At 38.4% G+C, this 13,664-nt stretch overlaps 1 protein-coding gene across 3 annotated transcripts in view; it reads left to right on the forward strand.

Annotated features, from left to right (window-relative positions):
* The first annotated feature begins 379 nt into the window (after positions 1–379).
* The window catches only part of CDH6 (cadherin 6), a 126,864-nt gene continuing 113,579 nt past the window's right edge, over positions 380–13,664 (forward strand). For 2 of the 3 annotated variants that reach the window (XM_087443164.1, XM_087443165.1), the window contains exon 1: positions 392–500. The gene's annotated coding sequence lies outside the window, so the exon portion shown is untranslated. Of the gene's footprint in view, positions 501–13,664 lie in introns of all 3 variants that reach the window. The other variant, XM_014781555.2, reaches the window with a different exon arrangement.

Here is a 13,664-nt window from a genome sequence, read left to right on the forward strand (position 1 = left end):
CTGTGTCCCTGGGAATTGTAATTGCTCAGTCGGTAAAAAAGAACATCCGACCGTTGCTGGTAATAGCACAAGGTGCATTTTGATAGTATAAAGGAGGGAACAGACGGAGTCGCACAAGTTCTGAGTATGTCTTAACCCCCCCAAAATGTAAGAGAGGAAAAGAAAGGAGAGCCTGGGGCTGAGGGAGTGTTACAGGGAGCGAATTGCTCAGGACTTCAAACACAGGGAGTCATTCTGTCAAGGGGAGGGGGCGGGCGGGGGCAGGCACTGGGCTTCTCTAACAAAGTCCTCCTCTCTTTGCTCCCTCCCACTTCATTCACTTGCAAATCAGTGTGTGCCCACAAGAGCCAGCTCTCCCGAGCCCGTAACCTTCCCATCCCGAGAGCTGCAGTTCAGCCGCGGCAGCAAGAACCGCAGAGCGGGCGAGCGCGGCGGCGGCGGAGGCAGGAGCAGCCCGGGCGGGTCGCAGGGTCTCCCCGGGCGCAGGAAGGCGAGCAGAGGTGGGTTCGGTCTCTGTTGGCTGTGGTTGTGGCTGTGCATGCCTTTTCCTTTTTGTAATTCTGTAGCATTGATGGAAGCCAATCAGAGAGAGAGCCCTCTCTGCCCGATGGGTGCCGCACGCTGGAGTTGGGAGGGATGCTCAGCCTGTGAGCCTGGGTCTGGGCGCGCGCGCGGGTCCGGCTGGGCGGGCGGCGCTGCTGCCGCTGCCCAGGACCGGCGCCGCTTTCCGGGGAGCCTGGGCGCCGCTCCTCCGCCTTCTGGTAAGACCGATCCGCTGTGGGGCTGGGTGGGGGCATATGTAACCGGGCCGCGGAGGAAGAACCCGCTGCCTTTCTCTCTGCCGGCAGAGGCTGCCAGGGGAGCTCCGGCATTTGCAAAGTTGGCTGGTCAATTCCAAGGGCGCTGGTGCGTGCAGGACCCGCGGAGCCGTTTCGGGCTTGATTTATTTCCACCTGCTCACATCACAAGGGTCTGGCGGGGACTGCTCTGGCTGAGTTACATTTCTTGGCTTTGGGGGTAAAGCAGAAAATCAGGTAGCTTGAAAACTCCTAAATGCTCCCAATAAAGAAAACTTAAGCTAAAAAGATGATCTGGCTCAGAGAAAGAGCTAAAGAAAACTGTTAGCTTGCACGTTCGGGGCATCGCCTGCCGGCTCACATAGGACAGAAATGCTTAGGTTGCAAGGAAAGTCCAACATTGGACTCCGAAAATGGAGCACACTGTCCAGGGAAAAGTCATGTGGAAGATGCAGCTCGCTCGTGCTCATCCACGGCTGGCCAGGCACAAATCTGGGGGATAACGCCTCCCCAGGACTGGCTGGAGAGCAGATCGAGTGCGCCTGGTGCTAGGTGTCCGATGCAGGAAAAGTGGAGCCCCCAATGCGTTAATCCTGGAATTTAATAACAAGGGACGTTGCAATGTTGTGTACTGCAGCAGGTGCAGAGTGGAATTACTTCTTCTATAGTTAGATATTCTTCTGCCAAGAGTTATCAGAGATCTCGAGATGGGAGATGCTGGAGGGTCGGCGTGGTGCTGAGAAGCGTTGTCACCGCTGCAATAAAATCCATATTTTATGGGGAGTTATATGCACGTCCCTGTTAGTGCAAGGCGCTGTTCACCTGAGTTAACTCCTAAGAACATTCAAGTACCAAGAAGTTTAATCATCTGGAATAGCCACACATTTCTCTCTCCCTCTCCCCCCCCCCTTTTTTTTTTGTAAAGACATATTAAGTATGATATTCACACTATAGAGGTGTATCAGCCGGTGTCTCAACCAGTCTTTACTTTCACTTACTGAAGCACATAATGTGGGAAAGAAGAGGTTTTTCCTGCAAGAATGTTGTTGGAGTGGCTGGTGTGTACATGTATGGCTGCTCTGGAGGGGTGCACACGCAAAATATGGGCTTTCTGAGTATTTATTACCCAAGAGGTGCAAACTCCTCCCCGTATTGGAAAAGGAACACAGGGATATATCTAGTTAATGCACAACTCTTCTAAGAATGAATAACAAATAAGCTTATACAAACGGTGGCCAAGGCTTGCTTATTTCCTTTCTTTTCTTGCTGACGCCTTTACCTGAAAAGGAAAACCTTTAGAATTCTACTTTAGAAGAAAAAAAAATCTCTCCCAGTGTAGCTCTACCATCATCTTTTGTGCAATAGCACTTGTACCGCTCTGTGTTTGCTATTTTAGAGAGCTGGAAAACAAGCTGTGTGGAGAAAAGGGATATGATCAAGCAGATGTCTTCATTATGTCATAAGGAGGAAGGCAAAGTTTATGCCAGAGGCCAGATTTTCAATGCAGAGCTTCAAAACTTAAAAGAAATCCAACAATTTAGAGGAAAATACAATCACACAGGATTGTATCTCACCCCCTTTTGCTCTTTGGTGTGTTCTAATTCAAAAGGTATTGGGGGAAAATAAAAGGCCGATCTTTTTCTACCTATTTTGATGGTTCATGGCACGCTTTCAAAGCAGAGGAAGTATTCAATTTCTTCAGAAACACATGAGATGCAGCAGCACATCTTTGAAGGAAAATGGCAATGGTTTAGTTCTACTGTACTTGTCTACAATTATCTTTTGCTGCCATTATAAGTTAAGTGACAGACTGGTGTGTCTATAGGGACTTTTAGTCCCTTTACTATCTGGCTTTTACATCAATTTATTGCAATTACATTTCTTAATGCTAACTCTGCAAAGATAATATATAGAAACAAAATCATTTTCTACCAAGGTGCCTACTATCAGAAAACGTGTACCTTACCTCCCACCCACCACTTCCATCAGCTTTGCAAGTAAACACTTACTCTGAGGCATTCTTCCTTTATAAGAAAAAATCTATCTTGCAAAATATATTCTGAGATACTTGAAACAGCTGAAATGTCTAGAAAGCACAACTATAGTTCCAGGGCATCAAATGACACTTCCTATTGCAAATGTATCAGTAAGCTGGAACAAGTTCTGAATATCTAATTACGACTAATTGAATTATTGTCCCACATAGGGATTTTAAAAAAGAGATAAAATATGACAAACATTCTGAATAAAACTATGTATCCTCCTAAGGAATTGAAACGTGTGGTCCCCCCTTCTGGCTCTTACTTGCTTTGCAGTCATGAATGCCAACTTACTAAGGCCGCTTCCTTTGAACTATCAAAACTTTTTTTAGTTGGAGGGGACCTCTAGTGGGTCACTCCATGCATTTCTCCCTGTAGTTTGCATCATGGATTTTGTTATCTAAGATAATAAGAGCATAACAGCTTTTTCTATGTAGATGAGTCAGTATTCTCCAGGCCTTAGCTGGACATTTATGCCAGGTCAAAATCATTATTATTGCTATCATTTGTGTAGTTCCTCTAAATTAAGGAAGCCAAGAATATATGCAGTTTTCTGAGTATCTAGGCTTTTGATAACTAGGCTTTTGGTAACTTTTCTATGATTCCATGATTCCAAATCACCATCATCATTATAATATAGATTTTCCTTATTTCTGACTTGCCAAGACTGTACTTTTTTCATTCTAATTTACCCAAAATAATAATAATGGCCTGATAGCTATGACTCAAAAAGTTCCACATGAAGAACTCCCACCACTAAAGAAATATTTGCAGAAAAAATTTTAGTTACCCTTTCAGACATCCATGAACATTCACAAGTTTGATTGAACTAAAGACATCTAATTTAAAGAAGTCCTCATTCAAATCAGCATATATTAAAAGTCCAAAAGATGTTTAGATGCATGTGTCACCCTTATTCTGGGAGGTGTTTTTATTTCTCTCTTTGATGTATCACAACACATTTTAGGTAACCTACTCCTTAAAAAACTCTGCTGGAACTTAAAGTAAGATAAGTTCTGTGGGGGTGAATCAGCCTCTTCTGCCGACAGTCTGCAGGTTTCAACTTCCAATTTAAAAAGCTGTTCTAAAGTTTGAAATGTGTTCCAAATGAGATAACATCCAGCAGAAGCCAGTTGCCTGGTGCTGCCTGCTTAGTCACGGCAGCCCATTCTTTGGGGTCGATCAGAATTAGGGTCTTGCTTATAAAAATACCGAGCAGTGACTCAGCCTGAATTGCATTTTTAATAGTGTCTCAGCCTAGCTAGTGTCTACCGAGCTTACCTTATTCGCTTCACAAAAAGGTGAAAACGTAGATAATCAAAGCTCCTCTGGTTTAATGTTTCTGAATAATGATTCTAAACACAAAGACTCAAGAACATCATGCTAATAGGGAAATTGCTGAAAGAAGAAAATTAGAACTCACACACACACACACACACACACACACACAACACCCAGTTGTGACACTGCTCCAATAATATTGGAGAAGAAATATCAAAATATAGGGCCTGAGTTGATTTTTTTCTCTTTCTTTTCATTTCTTTTTTTTTCTCCTTTGGGATTTTTATTATATTTTGAAGACAGATGAGAGGTTGAGGCACTTTCCTGGATCTAAATAGCAATATTTTTGTTTTGAGCTTTCCTCTTATGAAGATTAACTGGCCTACATTTGTAAAAGTTTCAATTCCTAAGGAATGCTCCCTTTTTTAAAGCAGTCCCATGAGAAACTTCAGCTTATCCCTAAGTAACTAGAGAGCCAAATGTATATAGTCTTTGTAATCCCATCACTCACAAAGTAGGAAGATAAGGTAAGAGGGGAAAAGTACAAATAACCCTTCAAAAAGACGGTGTACCTTCATTTACTACAAAAGTAAAATGGAGTAAAGCTCTTTAAGCCAAAATGGTTGGGTCAGAGAGGACCAGATACAGCCAACATTCTAGCTGTTCCAGACTAGACTATCCAGGAAATTTTTAACTCTTCCACCAAAGAAAACTTACTGAAGGATGAATGTCCTGAGCACACGCGCATAATGTAGAGGAGAGGCATATGCAGAGGGTGCTGTGTCCCCCATCCCTGCAGATTATTAGAGATTATTTTACCTTGTTTCATCTGTTTAATATCTTTACACTAATGCTGCTGGGTGCTCATTTCCTCTATTAATCAGATCAATTTGCTGAGATTTATAGGAGGAAGAGTTTAATTAAAGCCAAATGCTACTATTAAATTTGATGTGCAGTATACACGGGTAGCATGGGTCCCAAGCTTTTCCTACAATATGCAGGAAGAGACCAACTTCGAAGAAGATGAAGAATATAAAGCCACCACAGGGTACGATTTATCTTCATATTTCATCATGTGAAAGAGTACTAGTTTTGTCTTTCTGTATTTCCTAAATTTCCTAAATTTCCCAAAGATGTTCAAGAGACCTAATCAGTTATGGGAATGGAAAATAGCAAGAAAAAATTAAATGGAGGAGGCATCCAAGTGAGTAAAATGAAAAGAGATGAGGAGGTGAATTTTTACGTAAGAAGGAAACGTAAGAATAGAACTAGAATCAAAATTGCCATTTTTACACAGGGTGCATTTTCCACTTTATAAATACTGCTGCTATTAAATACAACTTTATAAACACAATTGCGTCATTAACATATTTCTAAACACACTTCTCTACCATGGAATGAAAACTTGAAAATTTTCCTTAAAAAAATCTCCATCTTCAGGAAATGATCCTGAATGGATCATAAAATAACCAGAGGAGTATGTTTTTCAAAAAGTGACCTGAACTCTCATGAGAATCAAAGAAAGAGGTTTTCTTAGTGCTTTAAATAATATTGACTCTTTTCCTTCTATTGTCTTTATTGTCCTGCAAGCTAAATAGATATACTGTGTGTCCTGCTCACACCTGCAAACCAGAGTATACAATAATGATACAGGCCAGATATAAGTCACCTATTTGAATCTCATCTGTGGTATACCATGATGAAAGACTGAAACTAGCAAGACAGCCCACTCCCACCCCCATAGATGCCTGATAACAAATATGGCATATATATATTAATGTAGTATATATAATATGATTAATATATATATATTCAGCCAAGGTAAAAAGTGCTGAACAATAGGCTCAGAATTTTTATATGTCCAAATAAAAATGATGATGATTAATAATAATAAATTAACTTTTACTAAGCTTTTCTACATGTCACACACTGTTCTAAGTATTTTATGTACATTCTGTATAGTATGATTACACAGTAAGTCAAAAGGAAAATGTTATACTTGTATCCTCTTTATTTTGCCCTTTTTTTTTGGTTCGAATTTCCAGAGAATTTCTGTTTGAGCCAAATACTTAATGAATGTGCTGTTAACAAACACTTGTGATATCTTAGAATTGGAAGTGTGACTCTCTCTGAGAAATACGGAACAGCACAGGGCATGGGAATGATTTGAGTATTTTGACCAGAGCAGTGCAGATTTTAAGGCTGAGGAAAATGTTTGTATGTTATTCATTTTTGAAAAACCTGAAAAACCATTAGCAAGCATGCGTTAGAATTTATAATTGTAGTAAAAAGGATTGCGTGGGCCATTTGAGCATAATAATGGTACTTTTTATAACAGAATACATTTTCTTCTCCTGCCTTCAGAAAGATCCTCATGTTGGAGGGGGTACTTCAGGAAGGTAGCTAAAAATGACAGCTATTCATTTCATTCACACGAGGCATCCCAACCTCACAGCACCCTATGAGGGCATCAGTCCTTTCTGATGCATTGACATTCTCACTATATACATAGCATTTGGGACTGTGGGTAGAGTTGAGTAAAATTATATTTATTTCCATCCTTGCCTGATGGGTAAAAATAATTATTTTCTTCTTTTATGACCACAATTTTATTATCTCATTACCATCACAGTTCAGTATTTGTTCTGAATGATTTCTTTACCAAGTAAAATTTCACCAAAGGAAAAAAAAAAGAGAAAGGAAGGAAGGAAAGAAAGGGAGAGAGGGAGAAAGTAAGAAAGATATCCTCTTAACAATGTGGTAATATTATATATGGTTGACTTTCATGAGCTATTTTCATTAAACTCTATTCTTTCTGTTGCCACCATTCAAAAAGACATGTAGTTAATCCAGCCTTCAAGGACAGTTTAATAATTAGAAATATAATCAGAGAATGTGAGATACAGAAGCTTAGAGATGACTTTACCCAGAACCCATCGTTTACATTTGAGATAACTGATGACCAGAGAGATAAGTGACTTGTCCATGGATATACTAAACTAATTTTATTCTTTCCTCTCTCTCTCTTCTGTAACTTAACTTCTGAGTGTAATTGCTTTTTATTGTCTCCACTTAATTCTGGCATTAAAAATTAAAGAGGAAATTTAAATCTACTATATTGTTATTTGTAAATATGCTGCAAAGGAGCAGACAAGGAAACTTACGGAGAAAATAAAGATTTAGGCTTCTTTAGGAATTTCATGAGTTTTACCATTTTTGTAAAGCTCCTATTGGAAAGAAGAATTAAAATTTTCCTTCAAAATTTTGACCACTACTTGGAGGACACATGATAAAATCTAGGTTTTTGTTTTATTTGAAATGGCTTGACGGCAGTTTTGAGTGAGCTCTATCAAAATCAGTGATTCTCCAGGCTAACCAAAGTCAAGTGTCCATCTTTGAAAAAAAGTTTACTGGACAGTTGTCAGATATGGAAAATGATGACAACCTATTACGTCTTTCATAAATCTCAATTTATTCAATTTAAAGGACTCAGACAGTGACCTTTCCACTTCTTTGAAGGTAAAATGTCAATTCTTTCGAGAAAGTGTATAGATAGGTTATGTTATTTTTTCCCTTGGAAAAATTAAAATCTGGCAAGCAACCCAATGTCAACCTCCCCTCTTTAAAAAAAAAAAACTGTTAATGTTCCATGAAATCCAAAAGTCTGAGGACCACTGGGTTAGATAATGAATAACATCATGTTGAAAAATGATTGACCTAGTTCTCTTCCTTCTTATTTGGATGAATAAAAAGTAAAGGGGAATTATAATGATATTTAAAATGGCCAAAAAGATAAACTACACAGAAGTCGTTCAATCAAAAAGTATCCTTGGATCCCTTAATTAAACTTTATAGAGGTTAATACTAAGGTTTGGAATACTAATACAATCTTTGACTATATTAACAGGTCTTCTAAAAGTGTGCTTTGCCAAGCTCATGTGTCGTAAACAATGAATTTGCCTACTTGATTATATAGTGTATTATTCAGTGGAAAACAAAATTTTTAAATTTATATCCAATTTGCTAAGTTAACGAAAACCCAGCTCAATTTAACTATATACATTATAAAAAGGGTGTCTTTTTTTTCCCTAAAAGTAAACTTTATATAATTGTAGACAAATTTTCTAAGGTGTTGATTTGTATTATAAGGTATGCATTTTTACTTCAAAAAGCAATTGCCTTCTAGCATACAGTATAGATTTCAGTCATGAGAATGAGCTTATCATATTTTTAGCCGCAAAGCTTAAACCTCCTTTGCAGGATTAAAAAAAGAGTTTCATTAATCTACTATCATTCATTTTATAAAATGTTTGAAACTGCTCAATTTCACATTCAACTAAAATATTCTAGCTCTCCTTAGCAACAGGTTCTAATTTAACACAGATCAAAACTATGTGGTCAGACTAGATAATCATCAATGCAAAATGATAAAATCCACCAAGACCGTGGTATTTTTGCTGAATCCTAATTTGAACCAATTTGAGGCACTGCGTCTCCCAGCAATTATTCTCATATTAAACTGCTTGTTTAAAAGTATCTAGTTGGGATTTTGTCAGTGTTTCATAAAGAATTAATTCTATGAGGGAGGCCTTGTGATAAATATCAGTGCTACAGTTTCATTCTCTTTCTGACTCATATCTGCCTTTTTATCAAAAAAAGAGTTGTCTGGGGTCAGATCTTAATTAAGTACAGCAGAGGGACCGGCCCAGTGAGTGGCATAGCAGTTAAGTTCATGTGCTCTGGTGGCCTGGGGTTCACGGGTTCAGATCCTGGGCATAGACCTATGCACTTCTCGTCAAGCCATGCTAAGGCGGCGTCCCACATAGAGCAACTAGAAGGATGTGCAACTATGACATACAACTATCTACTGGGGCTTTGGGGAGAAAAAAGGAAAAAAGGAGGAAGATTAGCAACAGATGTTAGCTCAGGGCCAATCTTCCTCAAAAAAAAAGAAAGAAAGAAAGAAAGAAAGCAGAATGATAGGGTCACTTACTGGTTAGTGTTGTCAAGAGGAGGTGGTCCCAAACCTCCAGATCCAGAAAGTACCAGCTCTGTAGTAATTTTTGCATTCAGACGAAGTGTATTTACCTACAGGTAAACTGCATCTGAAATAAGTATAGGCATGCCAAATACAGGTCCCATATTTAAAAATTTTGTCTCACAAAACTTTCTTTTCTTCCTCAAGTTTGCATTTAATTCTCAGATGCCACATTCCAAAATATCTTTCCAAATAGCATCATGGTTTGTTTTTCTTAAAAACTCTCCCCCCTTGAATTTAAATGTGTATGTACTTACTGTTCTAAAAAGCAGTGAAATTAAAGAGATGACCACAACAGAGAGAAGGACGCTACAATGTGTCTAGCGATCATGTGAATAACTGCTTTCTCACCAAAAAGGTCACTAAATAGGACAGTTACTTTATATAAAATACAAAGTTGAAAGCTACATAAGAGTAAAATGCTCTCAAGGGACTGAGTTTAATGTAATGTAATGAAAGATTTTTATGTAGTGGACAGAGAGAGGACAAATTATTGAAACCCTATGCTGGATGAATTGGGCACTAAAGAACAAGAAGTTTGGGGGCCGGCCCGGTGGTGCAAGCAGTTAGGTGCGCGCGCTCTGCTGCGGCGGCCCAGGGTTCCCCCGTTCCGATCCCGGGCGCGCACCCACACACCGCTTGTCAGGCCATGCTGTGGCGGCGCCCCATATAAAGTGGAGGAAGATGGGCACGGATGTTAGCCCAGGGCCAGTCTTCCTCAGCAAAAAGAGGAGGATTGGCAGATGTTCACTCAGGGCTGATCTTCCTCACCAAAAAAAAAAAAGAACAAGAAGTTTGCTTTGCACCTTGGATGTTCTGAGGATTAACAGAGCATATGTTTGCCTCCCAATTTGTCACCAAATTAAAATGGATTTTTGAATGGTTTGGTTTTTTTCTTTTTTTCTCTATATGACAATCTTTTCATCATGGCTGGTGAGAGAAATGAATCACAGAAAACGAAAGCCAAACTTGCCCGGTTTTGTAATTAAGAAACATGCACTAATATCCATGATGTTATGAAGAAAGATCTTAAAGCAAGGAGGAGTGAAATTTGGGTTGCATGTTAAACTCAACAATCCAAAGCAGCAGCCACAAGCCTCCGACTGCTCAGAAGATGCTGCGCTTGTCAAATATTTTCCAATTTAGGTTTTACCCAATTGACAAGTGCTCCTATGAATGATATTCAGCCAAGACTTTTGGAAAATTCTTTATTTGATTCCCTGCGCAGCAAAAGCCCACCTGATACAAATGTAAGATGCCTTATGGAATAGATAAATCTAGGTTGGAAAGAAAGGAGAAAATGGTTTTAAAATATCACTTCTTCATCTCAAGATCACAGTCTTAAGATGAAGGTGTTACCAGCAAATGAAAGCATACAGTGAGGGCTCCCTAAATGCTTACTGGGTGAAATTCTTCTCATACAAGCTGCAAAAGATTCTCTTGAATAAATATTTTTCCAATTTATTTCCTCTTCAAGTTCATTCACAGTAGTGAAAAAATAGAACTTTTCTATCCCATGCTAATAATTTGCAATAATTCTGACTCCTTTAAAAGGAGACAATTTCAAAGGAAACCCTATCAATGGTGTCCTGCAAGTTAGAGGTACTAAGTATGTAAATAGAGCTGCCTAGCTTTCAAAATCGGGCCACCAGACCTCTCTTCTTCCTCCAGGCGGACTTTTTATTAAACTTGGTATTAAACAATGTTGCCTGGAGCCTGATTAACAATTTATGCCTTCCTAAGCAGATTAGCAGGAGTCTGTCATTTTGATTTTTTAATTCCTAATTTGTGTTTGGAAACAGGATGTACCTCTGAGCTTACACGTTCAATATATTTTATTTTTCAGAATTCAAACCTAAACTAAATATTGTTGTTTCTGATGTTATTTTTTTTCTTTTAAGGTTTTAATATCCTTGTGTGTTACTATGTATTTTCTGTGATAAATAAAGCAATTGCTTTTTTGCTAAGGAAGTGACTTTTTCACCTCTCATTCGAATAATCCTGTATGTTCTTTTTAAGATATTTTGAATCTGCTACTTGAGCGAAAGTAAGAAAGATTATTGGGAAAACTGAGTAGAATAATAATAAAGCTAACACAGAGAGCACTTACAATATTTCAGGCACTATTCAAGTGTCTTACATGAAATTAACATTCACAACAATGCTCTGAACAATACTGTCAACCTTCCTGATTTTAAAGACAAAACTGGGAAACAGTGCAGTTAAGCAACTTGCCCAAGGTCACACAGCTAGTACTTGTCAGAGCTAAAATTAAACCCTAGCAGTCTTGATAGCCCATGCTCTTAACTGTTAAACTCTTGTGCCTTTTATGCTTTATATATATATATATATATATATATATATGTATATACACACATATAAATATACTTAGATAGATGATAGATTGATTGATTCAAATGTATGTATCTCAAATCCAAAAATAATGTCAAAGGTGTAGTGATATACAATATATACGATATACATAACATCTACGCATTTCTCAGGACTCAGAAATATAATTAGAAAGAAAGCAGTTCTTTCCTTTTGATGCCTCAATGAGTTCATCAGTATATTCTCATAACAAGTTAGATCAACTAATGACAGTCCAAAGCAGCAGATATCAGCGTTACAAAAGCCTTTTAGTTTTAGGCCTGGCTCTTCACTTTAATTTGAGTCATTCTTGCAATCATTTACTGTTGGTCCCAAGGGGAACCTGGCAAGAATGTTCAGAAAGTTCAGATTCATTGTTCATTAATTTATTCATTCTATAATATTTATTGAGTCCTCCTGTGCCCAATGCGAGAGACACAGTGGGTGACAAGAAAAACATACACTAGCAATTTGGGGAAAATAGTTAGATTCTTTCCTCATACTCTATACAAGATCAAGTCCCAATGGATGGAAGATTTGTGAGTACAAAACAAAACTGTGACTTTACTAACCAACAATTAGATAGATATTTATTTATAACCTTGGGATAGTAACGTACTTCCTAAACATGAAGCCAGAACTTGAAAACAAAGTGAAGGAAGATGGCATCTCTAGAATGCATGCTCTGTTAATAACAGGCCAATAGTACCAGCTTTGTATATAATGAATAGGACATTCAGAGCTGATTATATTTTGTCTTCTCCCCATACTTACATCTTACAAAAATGCAGGAATTAGCCTTTAGTTTCAGGTTACATTATGATTCGTAGGGTTTCTATTCATTTCCAGGTTTGGCTTTTGACCTCCTGCCCCAGCTTAGAAAGAACTACCACATCTGTCTTCACTACCAAAGCTTATATGAGTTTTATTTTTGATAGTGTGCCTCAGAATATTTTTCATGGTGTTTCTTTCACTAATCTCTACAATTTCCCCCAATGAGTTTGCCATATAGCATAAAGCTTTACATATACTGATTAGTAGAAATACATTTCAGCAAGAAATCATTTTACACAAGAAAACTAGCTGACATTTAAGATTTAGGTGATGGGATTTCAATTCAATTCAATAAACATTTAATGAACACTTTTGTGCAAGGCATTGGGTTGGGTGCCATGGATAACACGATGCTTTGACATGGTTCCAACATGTATTTAATATTAAAAATGACTGTTAAAAACGGCCATTTTAGAAACTTATTTGATAAATAGATAGATGGTCTGTCAGGATTGAGATTAGGATCTACCATTGCTAAATCTAGAGTTTAATGTGTTGACACCCAAAATCAGTACTAATATTCAGCTGATGTGCACTGGATGAGCTGTCCTGTTTGCTTACCTCTGATGTCCCCACTCATCCTCACCTGGCCAAATCTTATTGGATCTTCAGGGAAAAGGTCAAGAATCTGTTTCTCCAGGAAACTTTCCCTGACCTCCACTCACCTGTTCTGCTCTCTGCTTAGATTTCTCACTACATGATCCTGTAATTGTCTTTACTTAGCCTCACTGTGACTGTAAACACACCTTTCCAAAAGTCTCTACCTGACTGTCTAGGTCTCACCTATCACACTGGACGCATCCGTAGAACAAGGCCTCCAGGTCTTACTCTCACCACTAAGGCCCAGCACTTATTTTTGACATGTGGCAAGAACACATTAGACTTTGTTGAAAGAAGAAATGGAGAGTGTTCATTTTAAAATTCTGGACTACATTTATATGCTTTTACATTATTCATGTTGGGCATTAGTTTTCTTTTCTTGTAATCTGATTTCCTTTGGACACATTGTGGGAATACACTTAAGAAGCAAGAGAGTCCATGCCAGCCTCCTAGACTGTCCAGACCAAAACGGTACACCCCACAGAAGGGTGATATCCACAGGACGACTTCGTTGCCTTTGGCCAAATGTCTGAAATAGGGTTACAGACCATACAACTGGTGAGTCTCCTAATACAATATTTCAGTTTTTTATTTGGGATGTTTTCTTATCTAAAAGTTGACATTTCTTTGGTCACTCTACCCTACGGCATAGAATTGTTTACAGTTTTTATTTATGTGTTCGGATTGAACACTGTGGCTGTATAT

Source organism: Ceratotherium simum, chromosome 18 (genome assembly GCF_057802395.1).
Source record: "Ceratotherium simum simum isolate JZ-2026a chromosome 18, ASM5780239v1, whole genome shotgun sequence".
NCBI classification, from domain to species: domain Eukaryota; kingdom Metazoa; phylum Chordata; class Mammalia; order Perissodactyla; family Rhinocerotidae; genus Ceratotherium; species Ceratotherium simum.